Source organism: Nomascus leucogenys, chromosome 22a (assembly GCF_006542625.1).
Source record: "Nomascus leucogenys isolate Asia chromosome 22a, Asia_NLE_v1, whole genome shotgun sequence".
Lineage (NCBI taxonomy): Eukaryota > Metazoa > Chordata > Mammalia > Primates > Hylobatidae > Nomascus > Nomascus leucogenys.
The window spans coordinates 122,597,993-122,607,352 of record NC_044402.1 but is presented as its reverse complement, the minus strand read 5'-3'; the positions used below and the strand labels follow the sequence as shown (position 1 = coordinate 122,607,352).

The window sequence follows — 9,360 nt, the reverse complement described above, 5'->3', positions numbered from 1 at the left end:
GGTGGAGTTGAGCAGGCCTTAGCAACCATTCTCACCTTGGGGCATACATAGAAAATGATGCTGTTGCACAGTGGGGGAAAAGTGGGTTTCTGCCTGGGGAAGATCTGGATTAAAAGAGCAAAGGACTAAAGAGATGGCATTACCATGGTCCATGTAAGCCATGAAGAGTCCCTTGTGGACAGAAAGGAAGCAGCAAGCAGGAGAAACAGCTACACAGAAAACAGTCAGGATTTTGTGAGTGTTCGGTTATACATGGTGAAGAAGGAAGATGGTTTTAGGGATGGGACATCAAACATTCCAGCAGACAGCTGAACACCCATCACTGGCACTCAAGTGAAAATTCTGCCCAGGAGTTAAAGATTTTTCAATCAAACCCTAAGAGTTTAAGATGTGCAAAGAAACAATTCCTTTGAAGGCAAAAGCATGAGGAGAGAAGAGCAGAGAGACTATGCTTTGAAAAATATTTACAGCTTATGGAAGAATGAAGGGGGGCATGTGTCCCCCATGAAGAAGGCAGAAGGCGAGCCGGTGAGAAATTTCGGAAGATCGGGAAGCTGTCATGAGTAGTCCATGTTGTATGGGCACTGGACACTGTATGATAATAGGACTTGGACTGTTGTTACTGTTATTGTAGACAGGCTAACTGGGAAGGCAGGTCCTTTATCCTCACCTCTTTGTCCCTCTCTAAAGCTCTCCAACTAGACCACAGGCGTGGTCAAGCAGGCATGTGGTCAAGCATTTCCACCTGAGAAAGTGCTCTCCATCTCCGGAGGAAGGGGTGAGATGAAGGGGAGGGTGACCAGGAAGAGGCCAAGTTTGCAAGCAATCCCATATCTGACCTTACACAGCTCCTATGGCCCCAGAAGCATACAGTCCTCTCTGAGATGCACCACTAACCTGCACACTTGCAGAGTGCGAGGAACAAGACAGCTTTCCTTTGTCTTCCTTATATTTTATGGAAAAACGGAGTCCTGAGGAGGCTCTTTGTGCTGTGAAATATCACTACATCTGTTAGCAGTAAGTTTTGAATGAGGACCCAAGTTTTCTTGACTTTTCAGAGTAGTGTTCTTATTTCAGTTAAGGTAAACAGTGATAAGTGTTAAATATAGAGGATATGTATATATGGAATACCTTGTCCTTGAGTCTATGGGAGTCCTAGTTTTTGCATTCATTGACATTAGTTTTTAGCCTTTCTGGATTCAGGACATAAGGTGACATTTTTGTGTTTACTGTATTCGATATGTTCTGAATATGAGAAAACCTTCAATGTGTGTTTTGGTCTGTTCTACACTGAAATGCTAGGTGGCAGCCTAACACTATCTTAAGATATTTCAAACGCCTGTCGTGCTCTCAATGGCATTTTAACAAAAAATTTTTAGAGATATTTTGAAAGGAATAACTTTAAGAAGAAGATTTAGATAAATAATTAAATGATGGTGATGACACATATATTTGTAAACTTCCTTTCACTGAACCCTATTTTAAATTACAAATTACGCATGCAATCGAATGTGGTATTAAAAACATAAGACTTAGAAAAATAAGCAAAGGATATAAATAGATATTTCACAAGAGAAGAAATACATAGGGCAAAGACTGTATGCACAATTTTTAACCTCTAATAAGAAGGAAAATTCAAATTAAAATAAAGACATTTTTACTATCTCTCAATTTGACAGCATTATTTTCAAAAGTTCTATCCTGAAGAAAAATTAATTAGAGATGTGGTCAAAGATTTATGCACAAGCATTTTCCTTGATGTTTTATTTATGATAGTCTAAAGACATTAATACTTAGAAGACGGTGTTTCTTAAGATGAAATATTATGCATTCTTAATTGATAAGGCTTTTTATTTTAGTTAGCCTCTAACAAAATTATGTTAATTATAGCCACTTAATGCAAAAGTGTGGATGCATAATGTATAAAAACACACAGAGAAGAGGTGAAGATTAACCCTTGTTGGAGGAACTGGATTTGTTGTACACATTTTAGATATTTAGGAGAATTGACTAGATCTGAATTTCTACAACTACGTCAATGCTTGGATTGACGATGAAGCGGAAGAATCATAACCAAATGGATGGCAAGTGGCTGTGCTCAGCCGCCACTGTTTAACTAAACTGCAGGAGTGCAAAGGGATGAAAATCCAGGTCCCTTCTTTGAGACATTTTCTAGAATCACATGAGTGTCTGTGGGCCTAAATGTCACACACAGGGCTGCTGTCAGCACAAAGATTTCTGTGGCAACTAAAAAGGGAAGAATTTAGTAAACTAGAAAGAAACCTGCATCTCTCTCTTGAGTGATTATTAAATGATCATCTGTAAATACTGTGAAAGTTGTCAGAATCAAAATGGAGTAACTTGTGTTAAAAACCCTGACAAACAGAGTTGGGAAAGTCCAGGAAGAGAGTGTTCTCATCATGAGTGTCTGATAACAAGAACTACCACAAAAGACTGCAAAAAAGGCCATTGAAACCTTATACACACACACACACACACACACAAATGCTTCTGCGGGGACATCTGCTCAGCAACTGCCAGTCTAACCTCATACTTGCGCCACCCTTGTTATTGATCCTTGCAGCCAAGGATAATTATCTCAAAACAATTATGCAATCCTCATTTTTTCTTTAAAAACCTTTGTCTTCCTTTACCTCCCTGCAGATGCACACAATTTATTATGGCATGCATATTCCTCATTGCAATGCCCATTCCAGAGTAAATATTACTTTATTTTGGAGAGTCTCCTTCTCTGTTATTTGGTTTGACAATATTTTGCTACACTGATAAATGTATTAATCTGCTATTAATTTCTTTCTTAACATATTCTTCCCTATGTAGGATTTTTTTTTTTTTTGGTCACTAACAGAAGGTTATAACTGCTTGATTTGCTATTTGGTTTAAGTAATAACATGGAATAAATAAGACTAAGAAAAAATCAATAGAATTGTCTGGTCCAAGAGGTTGCTTGTTGCATTCTGCCAGAAATATATGAGTCAAATATTCAATTTATTTATTAATTTAATTTATTGATTCAATTACTCATTGCCTTCATTGTGGAAATAGCACATAAAACATGGTTTTACACCTTGGCAATGGTAAAGTATAGGAAACATATGGAATCCTATCTTGGAATCCAGTACCCAATAAGAATTTTTTAAAGGACTTAATTTTTAGATGAACATATTGTTAAATAGTGACCAGATATGGCCCCAAATTTAAAACATAATTATAGGCCAGGCATGGTGGCTCACGCCTGTAATCCCAGCACTTTAGGAGGCCGAGCTGGGGGGATCATGAGATCAAGAGATCGAGACCATCCTGGCCAACATGGTGAAACCCCATCTCTACTAAAAATACAAAAATTAGCTGGGCATGGTAGCACGTGCCTGTAGTCCCAGCTACTTGGGACTGAGGCAAGGGAATCATTTGAACCTGGGAGGTGGAGGTTGCAGTGAGCCTCTGAGATTGCGCCACTGCACTCCAGCCTGGCGACAGAGTGAGACTCTACTTAAAAAAAAAAAACAAAAAAAAAAAAAACAAGAAAAACATAATTAATATAATTATAATCTACACACATAATCAAAGTCTTGGTGCTTTCATTTCATGCCTGCAATATGACCTGTTGAAAAGCTGATTGAGAAGTAACTTCTGCAATGTCTCTCTTCTTTCAGCAATATGTATTTTCTTTTAACAACAGAAAAGCTACATCAAGACGTCTGGTAATAGCATTTTTCTAGATCCTGTACTTTGGGAAGGAAACAGACCGTGAGACTTCTAAGTTCTTTCTTAAAATTTTACCATGATTAGGAGAACATATCATTAACCATGAGAAAATTTTTCTGTGTTCATCGAGATATTTCCAATTTCTAGGCTTCTAGCCTGCCGATGAGGTCCTACCCTTTGTGTAAAACCACAGTGCTGCTGATCTATTGTAATCATTTCCATGGAGAATCATATAATATTCGTTGGGGGAGGAAACAGTGGAGATTGTCCTTCTGAGGCCCCTCATTTGGCAGATGAGCTTGAACATTTGAGTGTTTTTTTTTTCAGTATAGGTCAAAACCTACTCTAATGAGACTGATGGATGGAACAATAGATTTTATTACAATGGAACACAAAAGAAGCATAGAATGTTCATTATTTTTAAAATTTGCATACTTAAATGTTTAGTGTGCCCCTTATTTGTACAATTAATAAGGTGGAGGAAAGAAGGAAGCAAATGCAAATTTGGGGGAGACCTGGAGCATTGGGAAGAATAAATGTTTGTATTGCTTTATAATTTTATTTTGGTGCAAGTTGAGGTCATCTTAACAAAAATCTTCATGTTTTGCAAAGGGTTGCAGAATTTCTCTTTTGTTTGTTTGCATTTACTTACTTATGTAATCCATGTATCAAAGGTTCCTGTAGCACGAATGGCCTGGGCTATCTATTGTTGTTTAGGAATATTTCATGCCTTTAAGTCTATTCCTTCAGAAACATAGGAGAGGAGTTGAATTTTACTTCCTGGTGTCTCAGTCACTCCAGAGGCTGTAAGAGCCTGCAGGGACCACTTGTTCCAGTCCTCTCATGTTACAAATAAGAAAATCAAAGCCTGAGGATGTTAAGTGTCTGCCCAAGGTCAATGCAGAGCTGCCACAAAGAGCAGGGTCTCTTGCCTGCCAAGTGTGGCAATTTTTCTACAACATCTCTTTTGTCTTGTGGGCATATCCTCTTCTCAGCAATTTAATAAAGATCCTCACTACCTTTCTCAAAAACAGAAACTGAGTCAAATGTTGATGATTTGCCTCTAGCCCTGAGCTCTCTGTCAGCACCCACTGTACCTTTCTAGGGTGACTGGAACCTTGCCTCAATTCATTTGTGCTTCTTACCTTCTTTCAACAAATGGTGACAAATCATTCTCACCTCTCACTAGACACTACTTAGGAACTGCTGAACCCACTGATGACTGTTAATGACAGTTCCTGGTCATCACCCTTTCCCCAGGTAAAGCTGTGCTAGAGACTCCCAGAACTACCTAACACAGGGGGCCAGGTGGGGACAGGCTGCCTTCAACATGTGACATGTGAGTGTGAGGAAGGAGGAGCATAAGGTTCAGGATACTTGTTTCAAATCTGGGCTCTACAGTGTGGGCACGCTACCTATCCCTGTGTCTCAGTTTTCTTATTTATAAAGTGGGAGAATAATAGCAACATTTCCTTAATAGGATTGTGTGAGGATTTAATGACTTAATATATATAAAATATTTTAAATACGTACTAGTACATAGTAAATGCCCCATTAATAGTGGCCAATATTATCAGTATGGGTTTTACTATATGAACAGGATCATATTCATTTTGGGTCAAGATAGTGGTCTGATGAATAAGGGGATTATTTCTGCACAGAGTTTTCTGTGTTCCAGCCATAGTGGCCTTCAGTTAAAGGAGAAAGTTGTCTTTTTTTTTTTTTCCTGCGTTACGGCCTTTGTATATATCATTCCCTTGGACTGTAAGGTTTTCTTTCTTTGCTTTTATCTTATTAGGTCCTATTTGTCCTTCAGATCTTAGAACCAGCCTTACTTTTTCAGGGAAATGTTTTGACTGGCTAATACTTTACTAAATATTCTCATAGCACAAAAATCTTCATAATTCTTATAACTGACATAATTTTACAGGTAAGAGTGATCATTTGATCAAAGCCAGTCTTTCTCACTAGACTCTACACTGCATTAGCATAGGGATTTTGTCTGTTTTTGCTGACCATTCAGTCCCCGATGCCTACACGGTATAATCCATGTTGCAGACATTCAATAGTTGTTTGTAGAATTAATATATAAATGAATGAATGAATGAAGGTGAGTCCAATAGAGTTTTCATCCCAAGATGAAACTGGGTGACAATTGGGTACAATATTGAGCTCTGAGGGAAGGACAGGACAAGCAGGTTGATGGAATGAGATGAATGCCATCACAGTATTATGTACAGTGTGCCATGGTGATATGGTTTGGCTGTGTCCCCACCCAGATCTCATCTTGAAATCCCATGTGTTGTGGGAGACAGGTTGCTCTTCAAACTCATGAAGCCAGAAGTCGTTTCTTCTTTTTATAAAAGAGAAAAATCTAACTTCGTAATTTTATTTTATTTTTTTGCTTTTCATATTTATTAAAAAAAATCCAGAATGGGTAAAAGAACAGTCATCAAGGGTGTAGGTGCCAGACACAGGGCAGAAGATAGCTAGAAAAGTATGCCTTAGGGAAGTTAAGGGTCTAGCCTCATTCCTACATTGTTTTAATAGCTGTACCTAGCATAAATAACTAAGCTTTCCATTGTTCTAGATTCCTCTGCCCCATCTGCAAACATGGCACAGCCGGCTTGCCTTGCAAGGCCTCAGTTGAAGGACCCCATGTACACACAGGCCAGTACAGCAGTACTAGGCTAACTAGAAGGATCTCATCTCCATATGTGGTCTCATTTCAAGTCTATGGCTGACTACTTTCATGGTTGTGCGTGAGATGGTTTCACTCCTTGAAAATATGGCCACTTCAGCATAAAATAGTTAAATCTTTATAATGATCAATTCATCCTACCTCCTTTTACATGCAGCTGAAAAAAGACAGGCTAGGGACATCGAACATTGTAAACTTTATACTGTTACAATCACAGAATCCATTAAATGATCACTAGCTAATAGTAACTAAATTTACGAATTAAGGAAATTATATATAGAATAATGCAAAAACACAGTAAAAAGACTGAAGTTTGCCCATTTCTGCTCAGGAAGTCTCTTTACTCCTAAGCTTCATATGTGGTCCTTCTGGCTTCAAAATTTCTGCTATTATTACTGTTTTTCCTCCTTTTGATCTTCCTTTTGTTCCCCAGTGCCAGAACTTCCAGAGCCTTCTCACTCAGATGCCATCTTTTTGTATGCCATTTTGAAGAGCTTCAATGATGCCTTTCAGCTGAAGAGAGGATGCTGCTTGTCTCATGTTTTCTCCTGTTTTCACTGTCTTTTTAGCTAGGAGCTCCCTCACTTTGGAAATCTCTTCTTTCAGCTTGTTGCACTATCAGCAGGTAATTGGTCCTTGAATTTTTCCATCTTGGTTTCTGTGTCGTGAATGATTCCTTCAGCCATATTAACTGCTTCAACTCGTTCCTTCTTTCGCTAGTCTTCCTTAGCATATTTCTCTGCATTTTCAACCATATTTTCAATATCATCTTTGCTTAACCCACCAGAAGACTGGATTACAATCTGCTGCTCACGTCCTGTGCCTTTATCTTTAGCTGAAACACGTACGATCCCATTGGCATCAATGTCAAATGTAACTTCAATCTGAGGAACTCCACGAGGGGCTGGTGGAATTCCAATCAAAGTAAACTGTCCAAGGAGTTTGTTGTCTCCAGCCATCTCTCTCTCACCCTGACACACTTTAATTTCCACTTGCATCTGCCCTTCAGCAGCAGTAGAGAATACCTGGCTCTTCTTGGTTGGAATAGTGGTATTCCTATTAATAAGTTTGGTAAAGACACCTCGCAGAGTTTCAATACCCAGAGACAGGGGAGTGACATCAAGGAGCAGCACATCTGTGACATTGCCGGCCAACACATCTCCCTGAATGGCAGCTCCAATGGCGACAGCCTCATCAGGATTGACAGCTTTACTTGGGGGCTCTGCCAAAAAAATTCCTGCACAGTCTGTTGAACCTTGGGCATCCTAGTCATGCCACCCACAAGAATCACTTCTCCTATATCACTCTTGCTGACTTCTGCATCTTGCATAGCTTTTTGGCATGGAGCCATAGTCCTCCTGACTAAATCAGTGACAATCCCTTCAAATTGAGCGTGGGTCAACTTCATATTCAAATGCTTGGGTCCAGAAGAATCTACTGTAAGATAGGGCAAATTGATGTCAGTCTGCACAGATAAGGAGAGTGCACATTTAGCCTTTTCAGCAGCTTCCCGTACCCTCTGAAATGCCATGTTGTCTTTGGTCAAATCAACCCCTGTCTCTCTCTTAAACTCCTTCACATTGTCCTGTAGCAAGGTCTGGTCAAAGTCTTCCCCACCTAAGAAAGTGTGCCCATTTGTGGATTTCACCTCGAATACTCCTGTCTGAATTTCCAGGATAGAAATATCAAAAGTTCCACCACCTAAATCATATACAGCAATGACTTTGTCTTTTGATTTGTCTAGACCATAGGCAAGGGCAGCAGCTGTGGGTTCATTAATCACCCGAAGCACATTCAGTCCAGATATCTGGCCAGCATCTTTAATGGCCTGTCTCTGCAAGTCATTGAAATAAGCTGGGACTGTAATCACAGCATTTTTTGCTGTGTGCCCCAAGTAATTTTCTGCAGTCTCTTTCATCTTCATCAACACAAATGCTCCGATCTGGCTTGGAGAATACAGTTTCCCATGCGCCTCAACCCAGGCATCACCATTGGAGGCACAGACAATTTTAAAGGGAACATTTTTAATGTCTTTCTGTACTTCAGGATCATCATATCACCGGACAATGAGACATTTGGTAGCATAGAATATATTGTTTGGGTTGGTGACAGCCTGTTGCTTGACTGGCATGCCAACAAGTCACTCACCATCTGCTGTAAAAGCCACAACTGAAGGGGTAGTTCTGGCACCTTCGGCATTCTCCAGCACCTTTGCTTGTTTACCTTCCATAACTGCCACACAGGAGTTGGTAGTACCCAAATAAACACCACCAACTGCTCTGTTGATTGCTTCCGACGCATAATCCTGCCTTGAAACAATTCTAAAAGCCTCATGACTAAGCATTCCAGCCATCCTGGTGGCGGGCGGCCGTAGGGCCCCGGGAGGCTGCGGTGCTCCTGAGACGGGCTGCTGCAGCTCAGCTGGCAATTATTATGGCGGCTGGATGGAGCAGTACGAGGCAGCAAACAGGCGCTAGGGCGGCCGGGAGCTGCGCGGTGCAGTCATAATTTTATGATATTTAAAAAGTTGCATGCAATCAAGTGCATAATATTAAGCATACAGTTCAAGTTTTGATAAACAGTAAGCTTTATGACTAGCACTATAATCAACTGGGCTACTTCTGTCCTTACCTACTGCCATCGTCTTGAATAGTTTGGCATCAGTTAGCCCTCATTGGTCTTCTCACTGCCATTCATGTTCCGTTTTGGCTCATTGTCCTCCAGCAGCCAAACTAATTCAATTATTACATGAACTAGATTATTTTATAATAACCTCTACTGCTTAAATTTGCTTAGATTACTTGATACTACTGTTTAGATTGTTTGATAATAATCTCTTAGAAGCCTCCACTAGCACCCAATTGTAATAGAATGAACTCAAATTCTTTAACATGGCTTAAAAGGACCTGTGTGTTCTGGCTCCTACCCTGCTC

General features: G+C 39.9%; 1 pseudogene across 1 annotated transcript; it reads right to left on the bottom strand.

Moving 5' to 3' along the window:
- Positions 1–6,819: 6,819 nt before the first annotated feature.
- On the bottom strand, positions 6,820–8,672 carry LOC100603462 (annotated as a pseudogene). Its single transcript, XR_001116200.2, has one exon. The product of XR_001116200.2 is annotated as a stress-70 protein, mitochondrial pseudogene (transcript).
- Positions 8,673–9,360: the final 688 nt, after the last annotated feature.